The sequence below is a fragment of the Sphaerodactylus townsendi genome, linkage group LG10 (genome assembly GCF_021028975.2).
Source record: "Sphaerodactylus townsendi isolate TG3544 linkage group LG10, MPM_Stown_v2.3, whole genome shotgun sequence".
Taxonomy (NCBI): domain Eukaryota; kingdom Metazoa; phylum Chordata; class Lepidosauria; order Squamata; family Sphaerodactylidae; genus Sphaerodactylus; species Sphaerodactylus townsendi.
The window spans coordinates 70,560,759-70,573,374 of NC_059434.1; positions in this window are offsets into that span (position 1 = coordinate 70,560,759).

Consider the following 12,616-nt stretch of genomic DNA (forward strand, 5'->3'; position numbering starts at 1 on the left):
CCGCAGGGCCTGTAAAACGAAGCTATTCCGCCAGGCCTTTCCATCAAGCCAGCCAAATGTTTCCTAATTACAATATCTCCCCTGAGCCTCCCATGGGAGAAACAATATTTCTCACTATCTGGGGGTTTAGCTGGACTGTTTTAAATGGTTTTATGATTTGTTTTTATTTATTGTTATTTATAGGCTCTGTATGAATTTTATTTATGATTTTAGGCTTTATTTATTTATTTATTTATTTATTTATTTATTTATTTATTTATTTATTTATTTATTAAATTTTTAAACCGCCCACCCCCACCCTGAGCCCTTTGGGGTAGGGAAAGCCCTTTGGGAGTGAGCAGGTTATCAAATGTAAATAATAATAATAATAATAATAATAATAATAATAATAATAATAATAATAATAATAATAATAATAATAATAATAATAATAGTCCCCCCAAAGGGCACTACCTTGGTGTGGTGGTGGGGCTTGTGTGCTCCAATGAGTCAGAGGGCTGTGCTGGAGGGCCACCCAAACCAGAGAGGCCTCTGATGAGGAGCCAGACTAATTGTGCCCAAAACCCAAAACCATGGTGAAGACAAGAAAAAGAAACTTTATACCGGATCGGTCGTCGCCCGGGTCAACAAGGACCGCGTCTAGTGCTGGAGTACCTGGGCACTTGGCGGAAAATGGGCTACAGGACTCAGGATCTTCAGCTGAGCAACCAGGGCTGAAGACTTGCAGGACTACTGGAAGTACCGAACAAACGCCGAAAAAATATTCGCGGTGCAGAGAATAGAGAAATTATGTGGTTTGCTACTACAAATCAAACCCATCAAAAAAGAGGATACCTCAAACGAATGTACCTGAAAAGTCTGGAAAAGAACTTCACCCAGACACAGAAATTACTGAGCAAAGACTTGCTGATCAAAGGAGATATATTGAAAGGAACAAAGTTTTTTTAGTGCACTTCAGGAACTAGCAGAAATCCAGCAGAAAGCACAAGACAATGGTATTGGAAACATACCAAGGGAACACTCAAAGAAATTCAAACAAAATTGGGCAACAATTCAAGGACTGTAAGAGACAGAGGAGTAAGAGGAGGAAGAAACAACAATCATCACTAACTCAAAAGGAGCCAAACCCAAAGTTCCCAATTGACAAAAAAGCAAGAAGAACTGATGCAGAAGATCCTAGAACACATGAGCAATACAAACGAACGTGACAAGATTGCTACCATTGAAGATTGTTCCAAGGAAGGATCTGCTCAATTCAATTGAAGGATGCAAACAAGGTCATTGCTGGAATCCAAAACAATGTCACTGCATGAAACAAAACCAAGCTTATGCAATTAAAGCAATCTGCAGTGGTGATTACTAAAGAGCTAGGGGTAAAGATTTATCAAATTCAGAAAGAAGGCAATGAAATAGATAATCTAAAGTGGAAAATCAGACTGGGAAGAAAAAAATCAGCAAACTAATGCATCGGATGCTGCAAACTGAAAAGCATGAAGGAGAAGAAGCTCAAAAATGACAAACCCAAAGCACACCTAGTTAAGAGGCACCACCTGGACACCAGGAAACCCAACGAGGCAATAGAGGTGGTCAAACAACAGATGGTGGCAGTTTCTAAAGAAGATTGCAAGATTCGAAGTAAAGGGCTTGCTCAATCTAAGCAGAATCAACTTTTCTACTCCAACCAGAAACGATTCTACCTAGAATGTAAGTGGAGATGTGAAACCAAACACAGGAGAGCCTGGGACAGAGAATTAAACGACAGTTCTTGAGAAACATTTGGGACAGCCCAAAGAACTACAACCAAAATGCAAGTTGGGCCAAAGATGTGGAGGCTGAACTGAGCAGCAACAACATGGACAACCTGGTAATAACAACTAAACACAGTTGGAAAACGAGCAAAAAAGGTGAAGAACTGGACTGCCCCAGGCAGTGATGAACTACATGGATTCTGGCTGAAGAAACTGACCAACTTGCATGAAAGAATTGCCCAACAGTTGAACTTCAGGTGCTGCAAACAGGCCAAATTGAAGAATGGATGGACAACAGGGGAAAACGTTTCTGATAAATGAAAGACCAAGAAAAGGGAGCAATCCCTAGTAAATTACAGGCCAATCAATTTGCCTACCAACAACCTTTAAGCTTTTTTACTGGCATATTAGCTGATGCAATACAAGACCACCTGGAAGGAAAGAACTTGCTGCCCTAGAAATCGCTGGAAACAAACTAAAACAGTAGAGGAACAAAAGATCAACTGCTCATAGGATAAAATGATCCTTTGAGAATTGCAAAAGAAGGAAAACCAACTTGCATGTAGCTTGGGATTGATTACAGGGAAAGCATTCGATTCACTGCCACACAGTTGGATACCTTCTATTGCCACAAGGAGATAATTGGAGTCGAGTGAAAACATCAAAGAAATTGGTCAAGAAATGCTAATGCATATCTTGGAAAAAAAAACAGGAATTAATAGTCAAATGGAGCAGGAATAGGGGAAATCAACATCCGAAGGGAATATCTCCAAGGAGAGCTCCCCTTGTCCCCACTACTCTTTCATCATTGCTATGATTCCGCTCTCTCATAATTCACAGAAGAAAACAGGAATTCAAGGATATCAGACAGCAAGAAACTCACCAAAATTTCCTCTCTACACCTTCTATACATGGATGACCTAAAGGCTCCCCATGGAAAGAATCAAAAGCAGAGATTGAGTCACTACTGAACTACAGTGAGAGTCTTTAGCACTGACATTGCCAATGGATTTTGGACTTGGACAAGTGTATTGCAACTTTGGAACTCAGTAAAGGTAAACTTGCAACATGCGAAGGTGTGAATATATGCCAAATGACATATAGGAAATAAAGAGCTTACCAGTGAATGAGAAAGCTACAAATGCACTTGGGGATACCTCGCAAGCAGAGAACATCAAGCATGCAAGAAGTCGTTAAGGCAATTAGGAAGGAATATCTTAGAAGGGTAGTAGCAAGAAAAAATTTTGGAAATCAAAGTTAAATGGAGGAAATACAATAAAGGCAATTAATACTTAGGCGGTGCCTGTAGTACAGCTACACTGCTGGCATAATTAACTGTGGACACAAGCCGAATTGGTCATCCCTGGACAGAAAAAACAAGAGGAAAATTATGACCATCAATCGAGGCACTGCATTCAAGAAGTGATGTAGACAGACTCTCTACCTTAGCAAGGTCAGAAGGAGGGAAGAGGACTGTCTCCACATCAAGAGCAATCAGTAGAGGAAGAGAAAAGAGGCCTGAAAAAATACATCCAAGTAAAAGCCAAGAGCCAGCATTGAAAAGAAGTCCACAAGGCTGAGATGCTGGAAAGCCAAAGAAGAATCAAAAGAGTATAAGGAGTCCAACAGTTTAAAACACATCGAAAGGAGCGAGTGGCTAAACAAGCCACTCCATGGGTTAAAACGATACTTTACAGAACATTTGGAAGGGAAGGTTGACAGCAAGAAAAACATGGGAGTGAAGCTCAGTAAGGGGAACTCTAAAGAAGGAAACTGAAGGCCTTACGATTTTTGCTGCCCAGGAGCAAGCATTAATGGACAAATGCAATAAAGACAACGAATCAAGAAAAAGTCCTACAATGACCCAAAGTGCGTCTCTGCAAAGAGGGTGATAGAAAACCAGTAAGACACATCATCTGCTGTTGTAAGAAAATAGCCCAAACTGACTATCTTAGAACGTCACAATAGGCTAGCAGCACTGGTGCACTGAAACCTTTGCAAAAAGTAACGGCCTGCCCTGTAGCAAAGACCTGGCACCGAGCACCAAGCCAGAGTAGAAGACCACAGAAATGAAGAAGCAAAAATACTCTGGGGACTTTAGAATACAGACAGACAGGACACCTGGCAACACAAACAATCCCCAGACATAACAGTGATAGAGAAAAAACATGTTTGGATCATAGATGTTGCTGTGCCAGTTGACAGCAGGGTAGAGGACAAAGAGCTGGAAAAGATCACAAAATACATGGACCTACAAATTGAAGTTGAACGATTGTGGCAGAAAAGAACAACAGTAATCCCACTAGTAGTCGGTGCTCTAGGAGGAATCCCAAGAAATCTTGAAAAACATCTGGAAAGCCTAAACTTGGACAGAACATCAGTCCACATGCTGCAGAAAGCAGCACTTCTAGGAACTGCACACATTCTACGCAAATACCTCTAATATCCTAGGTCCTTGGGAAGGACTCGATATTCAGCGATGAATTCCAGACACTTGTGCTGTGTTGTTATGTGTATAATAATAATAATAATAATAATAATAGTAATAATGATGATGATGATAATAATGATGATGATGATGATGATGATGATGATGATGATGATGTATAAATAAATAAACAAATTCATCTCAATTCTTGAATTATGAAGCTGAATACAGGTCCTTCCAACCCATGTATTACAGAAGTCTTTCAGGCATGATTTTGATTCACTAAGCCAAATGTAGCCCACCTGCAAATACTGTACTCTCATGCCTGAAAGTTGTTGACAGCCCTGCTTTTGCTATATCAGGGAAGCATCAAAACAAAGAGTAACTGGGTCATGACTAGAGCTGCCATATAGCCATAGTAAGAGACTTCCCTCTGTCAGACCCCAACTCCCTGCTGCAGCTCAGCAGGGGGGGTGGGAAAACAAAATTAAGGAAAATCAAGGAAAAGTTAATATTGCGCTGACACAGTTACATCATTTCCAGTGCAAAGTTGGAAGTGACATCATGGCATTGGAGCAAAACACTAGAATTCTATTGAAACTTCATGGCTTGACCATAGAGTTTCAGTGGAATCCTACAGTGTCCCTCCAACCCAATGACACCAGTTCCAGATTCCTGTCAAAACTGAAGTATCAAAATTTACACAATATTGATTACATTTTCCCATTTCTCAGACTCTCCTACTGGTTATCAGTGTTAACATTTGGCTGTCACCCATGTGACTCATTGCATCTCCATTGGCTCACATTTTGTTTCTGGTATTGATCTTTAAAGCCATATGGGCTCATTCCATATAAAACTACTGTCCACTCTAATCATCTTCAGAGATTCTGTTTCAGGTGTCCCTGCCATCTGGGACTGGGTGGCAACCCAAGAAATCATGGCACCGACACTGTAGAATTTCTTCCCCAGGGAGATTTGTCTGTCTCCCTCTACCATAGCCTTCCACCAGTAGAATCACTAACAGTTAGTAACCTTCCTCCTTGCTTGTGTTGTTATGATTGGTTTTTTTATGTTTCACTGAATTGTTTAAATTTTTATATGCACATATTTTAAATGCTCTTTTAACATCTTGAAGTTTTACTGTTTTGATGTTCACTGCCTTGGGGACCCTATTTGGGAAGAAAAGAGACAAAGAAACACTTTAAATAAATAAAAGTAAATAAACAGTTGAGATGACTCCATGGTAATACTCTTCCTATGCAATTCCAAGCCATGTGAGGCTCAACTGGTAAGATTACTACTGACTTCATGAAAATGGGGCAATCCTTTTTTTTATTTAGGAAGGCCTCTACTTTCAGTTACCAGAAAATTCTTTTTCATTACACCCGAGACCAGCTTCTTGCAGACTTATCATTCAGTTTTTAAATTAATGTTTTAGTATTTTAAGGATAGCATTGTTTTACTGTTAACCACCATAGGGATAGTTAGGTGGTGGCATACATATGAGTTAGATTAAGGCAACATTGAAATCCCTGCTATTAAGCATGTCTAGGTCTGCCATTGTGCTGCATTATATAATTAATCACTTTCTCAAGTGAAGCTTTTCCCTGCACTGTTATCTTCTTAGAATACTCTCCAGTTACAACAAAATGTTAATTAAGGTGAAAAAAATAATAATAAATCTCCAGGGAAGTATTTTATATTAGAAGAATTACAAGAGGCATATTGACTGATGTCCTTGAAATAATAGCTTCCATAAATTCTACAGGAGTTTTCCCATGGAATTGGAATATCTGCATTATTATGTACCACTGTATAAAATATGCAGTTATGCAAGAAACTAAGTCTCAAGGTCAACACAGGTCAAACTGCCCATCTGTCAGAGCTATAAGGTCTGTCTTTGCAACTTCAACCCAAGGGAGTCTTAAGGAACACCATAAAATTATGAGAGATACCACCCAATATGTTTTTTTTCCTCAAAGCATGGGACTATGACAGCTAGAATGGCAGATTGATAGTGCAGTTCAAGAAAACTTTCCTGTGAGTCAGCCCCATTGAATAAAGGTGAATAGAAGATTATCAGTTGATCAACTTCAGTGGACTTTCCCTTTACTGCCTCCTCCCAAGTTTCATCATAGGAAATAATTGAGCTGAAAAATATCAGAATTCCAGGGGGGTAGGGATGGATTCTAATACCAAGCAGGTATTTGGAATCTAGAAAACTGAGAATACTTCTGTTTTTCAACTCCCTGATATCCGAAGCCTTTAAAGGGGAAGGGTGTTGTTTTGTTTGTTTTTAGTTTTGCATCTCTAGAAGGAGGGGAGGTCTTGTGCAGAGTGAGGAAAATCTGTATTCTTCATGGAAATAATTAGCCTAAATGGCAAGTGGGGAAAATAAAATGTTGTGACTAGGTCTATTTAACAATCTTTAGATAAAGGGGGGGAATTGCACATATCTGAAACCATTATAAATAAATTAATCATATTTATGTTTAAATGAAAACCACCATTTTATTTAAAGTCAAGAATCCATTTTTATCTCAGAGCCATCCCATGCACTGACCATTCTGTCATTCTACCAAATATAACTAAGCCACCCTGTTCTTTGGCTCCAACTTAGAATTTCAAGGCAAGAGCCTTTAATGGCAGTGAAAAGAAATAGGAGATGCTCCCTCTTTGGCCCGTCTAGGGACAGAAGACACCCCTGCCACTCTATTCTTGTGTTTTGCTTTGTTCCATTGGTTCAGTCAGCCTGAATTCTACTACTCTTGAATTTCTATATAACCAAGGTGATTTCTAAATCTAATTCCAGAATGGGAGAAGGCACTATGTGCTTCAGTTGGGTTTTACATGTTTTACATATATGTTCCTGTACATTGGTAAAAGGCACCCCTAAAGGATTTCGATGTACCTCTGAGAAAATGGCTTGACTAAGGCCGTTTCCGCACGGGCAGAAAATGACGGCCTGGAGACGGCCTGGAGACGGTAAAAACCCGAAGACACTGGGACCGTCCGCACGGACGGTCCCGGGAAGAGGCGGGACGGCGGCGCCGCGGAGCACCGGCGCCTGGCTGACCCAGCGTGTCTCGGGGCCTCCGGCGCATTGCCGAGGCCTGGGGACACGCCCCCCTGGCCCTGCGCGACTGCTCCAGCGGCGCAGGCCAGGGGGGCGTGTCCCCAGGCCTCGGCGACGCGCCGGAGGCCCAGAGACAAGGTAAGTGCCAGGCGGGGGAGGCGGCATGAAGCCGCTGCCGTTCGCTCGGCAGCGGCTTCACGGCAGCGTATTCCCTAAAAGAGCACTTCCCAGCGCTCTGGAAATACGCCGCTGCAGCTGCACCCCCTCTGCGAATGGCGGCCTGGAGACGGCGTTTTTACCGTCTCCAGGCCGTCATTTTCTGCCCATGCGGAAACGGCCCAAGACTGCTTTCTTCCCCAAGCCCCATTTCTGTAACAGAGAAAGTATCAGTCTATTGCTTGCATTTTTATTCTATCTTTCCTCCAAGAAGACAGTCACCATGGAAAAATGATCCATTGATCTTCAGTCTATTGACTTCAGTGGAGCCTACATGCATTTCTTAGCTACACTTAGACTTACATTACAAACATTTGACAGTGTGTGGAGGTGGAATATTTGCTTAAATCCTGGAAATAACCATCAATATGAAATGCATCATTTTTTTCCTTGTGTTCTCTCTTTGGCTTGTGCACCCATTATGTTTGTTTAGTTCTTCAAAACAGAAGCCATCCCATAATGCATCCTGGATCAGATTCATACAATTCACTGCAAAAGACTATGTGTTACCCCTTAATGAAAATCAAGGCTGCCAGCTCTGCATTTTGTCTGCCTTTTTTGTCTTGTCTCTGAAAGATGCTTCTTCACAAGCACTTCATAATGAGCTCCACCTGGTCTCTGATATATAGGCATAGAACATGAATGCACAAGAGGAAGGGTTAAGGTCTCCTAGTGCTGGGATGGAAGCAGGGGAACAAATTATACAAGGACAGCGAAAAAATAAATAAAGAGGTCAAGTTGTTGCATAGAAAAAAAAAGTCTGCCATTTTTATAGAAAGCGAAATGTTATGGTATATATTATATTGCATTTATCTTTATTATTCCAAACATTACTCTTTTCTTTTTTTCAAAAAAAGAGTTGCAATGGTAAATCAGGATTCCTTTTGCTGAAGCGTTAAATGCATAGATATTAAATGAAAGCTTGTGACAGCCTCAGAAAATATGTCTTTAATTTGTCTGTTTGAAAATGTGTACCAGTCTTCTTTAGAAGTTCCAAATGTTTTGCAATCCATCAGTAGTAAGAATGCAATAATTTTCCATATAAAACACATGGCACACATTTCATCCACCAACTTATTAGCCATAACCAATCAGCCATGCTGTTTAGAATGGGACCCTTTTATTTGACAGGATTGGTGCAACTAGTGGAAAAGTGTAATTTCTTACAGAGGACCTGGGGAATGGAGGGTCGGGGCTGCGCTTAATTTGGCTATTCAAATATGCAGGGATGCTTGTTTAGAATGTTTAGAAGAGCTTGATCCTACACATAAGATTACTTTTCACATAGTAAAGCAGTACAGTAGAGTGTAATCAGCAGTATTTCATGTCATTCACCCCATGGGAGTTTCCCCTTCCCCTTTAAGCCTGTCAGCACTGTGTATCAGTCAATCATATAAACAAATGAATCAGTCTGCCAATGATTATAAACACTATGGTCTTTAAGAAGTCTTCCCATCAAACTGATTCCATGTAGGGATGTTTTTGCACAGTCCCTGTCCCGAAGCAGTACTCTAGAAAGGCAGATTTAAAAATTCCTGAATAACTTAAAAAACTTATCAGAGAATCAATTTCACCTTCTGCACGGATGCAAAATCTTCTTGCAAGAAATAAGGAAGTGAAAAAGGAAACACTGCTGCTACTTGTAGCCCAAATCCTGATTCGTAGCTGCTCAAAGGAAAATTAGGACCAGGGAGGAGATCAAAGGCTTGGGTCCTGAGTGACTGTTGAACACAGTATATTTTCTGAGTTTGTGGACTGGCCAAAGACATGGGGATTCATTAAATATGTAGATCTTAGGTCATGATGGTCTTCAAGCATAAGAATGGTGCCTTCAATGAGTCTAGAAGGCAATGAAGCTACTAGAGATCCTTGGTATTTATTGCAAGCCGCCTGAGTCTTCCAGAAAAAGGCAGGGTACGAATGCAATGTAATAAATAAATACATAAATAAAATATGTCCTCAATAGTCAAGAAGTCAAGATTTCATTTTACACCAATTAAAGCTCTCTCATGCTGACCTTAAAAGATAGTTGCATATAAAACTCATTGAAGCAATCTATAACAGAAGCTTCAGAAAAACAGATCTGTATGGATGAGGCACCTTTCAGATTATCATTGAAGGCCCTTTCCACACACACCTTATAAAACATTTTGTGGCAGGAAATAAAATGTTTCCTCCCTGGAGTTCTGCATTGTTTTTAACCCCAAAATGTTTTATTTGCAGCCTCAAAACATTTCAAATGAATCCTCCCCTTTTTAAAAAAAATCTCTGGCTGAACCATTTTGAAAACAACTTCAAGTTCCTTATGCAATCTATTCACTACATTCTCCATGCTTCTCTGCTTCCCCGAACTTCCTCCTCAGTGCTATTTTCTGAGTTCACTCCATTTCCCCTTGCCTGTCTATTTCAATCATATCTGTTGTTTTTTGTGGGGGCTAATCTTTGATGCTTTGAGTATTTGAGGAATTGAGAATTGTGGCAAGAAGCTTTGGCTGCTTCCTCACGGCCACACTGGGGGTTGAGTCGGCGTACATGACACCGACCCAACTCCCACCCGGGACCGTTCGCACGAACGGTTCCGGGAACGACAGGGAAGATTGCGCAGCGGAGCACCGGTGCCCGGTCGACGTAACTTCCCTGAGACCGTCTGGCACGTCGCAGAGGCCAGGGGACACGCCCCCTGCCCTGCGCAACCGCTCCGGAGTCGCAGGGCAGGGGGGGGGCAGGCCTCGGCGACACACCAGAAGGTTGCAGGGAAGGTAAGTTGATTGGGAAAGGGGGGAGGGATGGCGCCTTCCAGCCGCTGCCGTTCACATGGGAAAATGGCGGCTTCGCGCCGCTGGGGAGGAGCGAGGGCGGCGCAGCTGCGAAGCAGCAGCACCCCCCCCCCATGCGAACAGCTCCCTAGGGGCGGCGTTTTTGCCATCCCTAGGGTGCTGTAAACGGCCCATGCGGAAAGGGCCTTTGAGGCAATGAAGCATCAATTCAACATAGAACTGGGAAAAAAGGGGAAATTATACAATGGTGGCCAGGAATCATTTTGAGGGGATGATTGTGGGATTACACTGTGGTAAAGGGAGGGGATTGAAAGGGGGGGATTCCAACAACAATTTAGGGCCCTCACCACACAAATCACTGAAAATGTTTTAGAAAGGGCCCTAAACCAGACATCGTCTGTTGTTGGCCCAATACTGAGTAACGTGATCCAGGAACACGCATTTCATTCAACTGATTTCAGTCTATTAAGGAGTCATCTCTGTAGCGCTCTGAAATGCTCTGGCCATTTCAAACAATGCCACTTTCCCACGGCCGCCACCATCACCACATTTTTCATATTGATTTCTTTTTCACGAAAAAGCGTGAAAAACAGCACACCATGAAAAAAGGGTGGAGAAGAAGCAGTCGTTTGAGATGCACTTCAGACATTTTTAACAGATTGCAGTGATTCAGAAGAGCAAGGAAGAGCTGAAAATAGAAGAAAGCAGTTTTCATAAAAACAGGCCGAGCCCCAGGATGTCAAAAGGACACAAGTGGCTTTGTCTGAAAAGGTTAAAAAAAGTCTGTTAGCAGCCAGAACCCAAAGTGTCTGAAATGACACACACAAAAATATGTTAGGAACTGGCTGCTCAAATGGATTAAAAGGGCAGTTTGAAAGGAGACAAAAAAAGCCAGTCAACTGGTGAAGGAACAGCAAATTTTCAAACAAAAGGGAGATGGGAAATGGTGTTTACATTTTTGGGATAGGGTGAACTTTTGACCACTTGTGATATTTTTTAGTGATATTGACTGGCTTGTGTGTTTTTATAAAGCAGAAGTCCTTTGACATCCTAAAGACGAGCAACATTTATTTCGGTATGAGATGTCATGAGTCACACAGCCCACCTCATCAGATTTGTGAAGGAGAGATAATACTAGAAATCTTTATGGGAGGAGTTGAGGCACAAAGATTTGGCACAAATCCATGTGGATTTTTATCCATTATATTGTTATTGCCCTTTTAATATTCATATTGTAAAGATTCATTTAAAATAAACTACTTCGTAGATGAAGTGGAGAAGCAGGATACAAGTGACCAAAATAATAATTTTGGTTGGTTCCTAAACAGAGTTGTCAACCTCCAGGTGGGGCCAGGAGATCTGGAATTATAACTGATTCCCAGATCACAATGATCACTTCCAGAGAAAACTGCTGTTTTTCGATATGAACAGCTTTTTATAAACTACTGTAAGTCAACACATAATTATCATGGGTCTATGCCTATTTGTCATGGGCATGAAAGGCTTGAGGAAATAGAAAAGGACAAATTAAATATTACAAAAATCCTTTTGACTCACTAAGATTTGTTTGTTTGTTTGTTTGTTTGTGTGTGTGTGTGTGTGTGTGTGTGTGTGTGTGTGTGTGTGTGTATTAGTTCCTTACTCCCAAAAGGTCAGTGATCTAGAAACTATGTCACTGTGCCAGATAGAAAAAGCCACTAACAAATGGAAGCACTACCAAAAAGGGGAATGAGCCACAATTCCTGTTTTCACTTTTCTCAAGGAAGGCAGGAATGTGTTCATTGAACAGCAACGTATGATCTGACTTGGTATCATGACTTGGTATCATTATGCAACTTCAGAGCCAGTGTGGTATAGCAGAGATGCTAACCTCCAAGTGAGGCCTGGAATTCTTCCATAATAGATATCAGTTTCTCTGTAGAAAAAGGCTCCTTTGCAGGTAGACTCTATGGCATTGTACCACACTGAGAACTCTTTTCCCTAAACCCTGACCTCCCCAGACTCTGCTCCCCAAACCTCCAGGAATTTTCCTGGCAACTCTACTGGTATAGGATCTGGGAGACCCAGGTTTGAATAGCCACTTTGGCATTGAAGTTTGCTGAGTGGTCTTGGACCAATTGCATACTCTCAGCCTAACCTACCTCATACAAACACACAACACAAGCCTTTATTGGCATATAAAACCTACCTCACAGAATTGTGAGAAGAGGAGAACAATGTAAGTTGTTTTGGGCCCCCACTGAGGAGAAAGGCAGGGTGTAAATAAACAGAATAAAATAAACTTTACTGAGATAGTCCTGCATATTTAAAAACAAGAATGGGCGTTTTCCCACTTACCTTCTGCCCCGCCACATGTCACAGCCAAGTA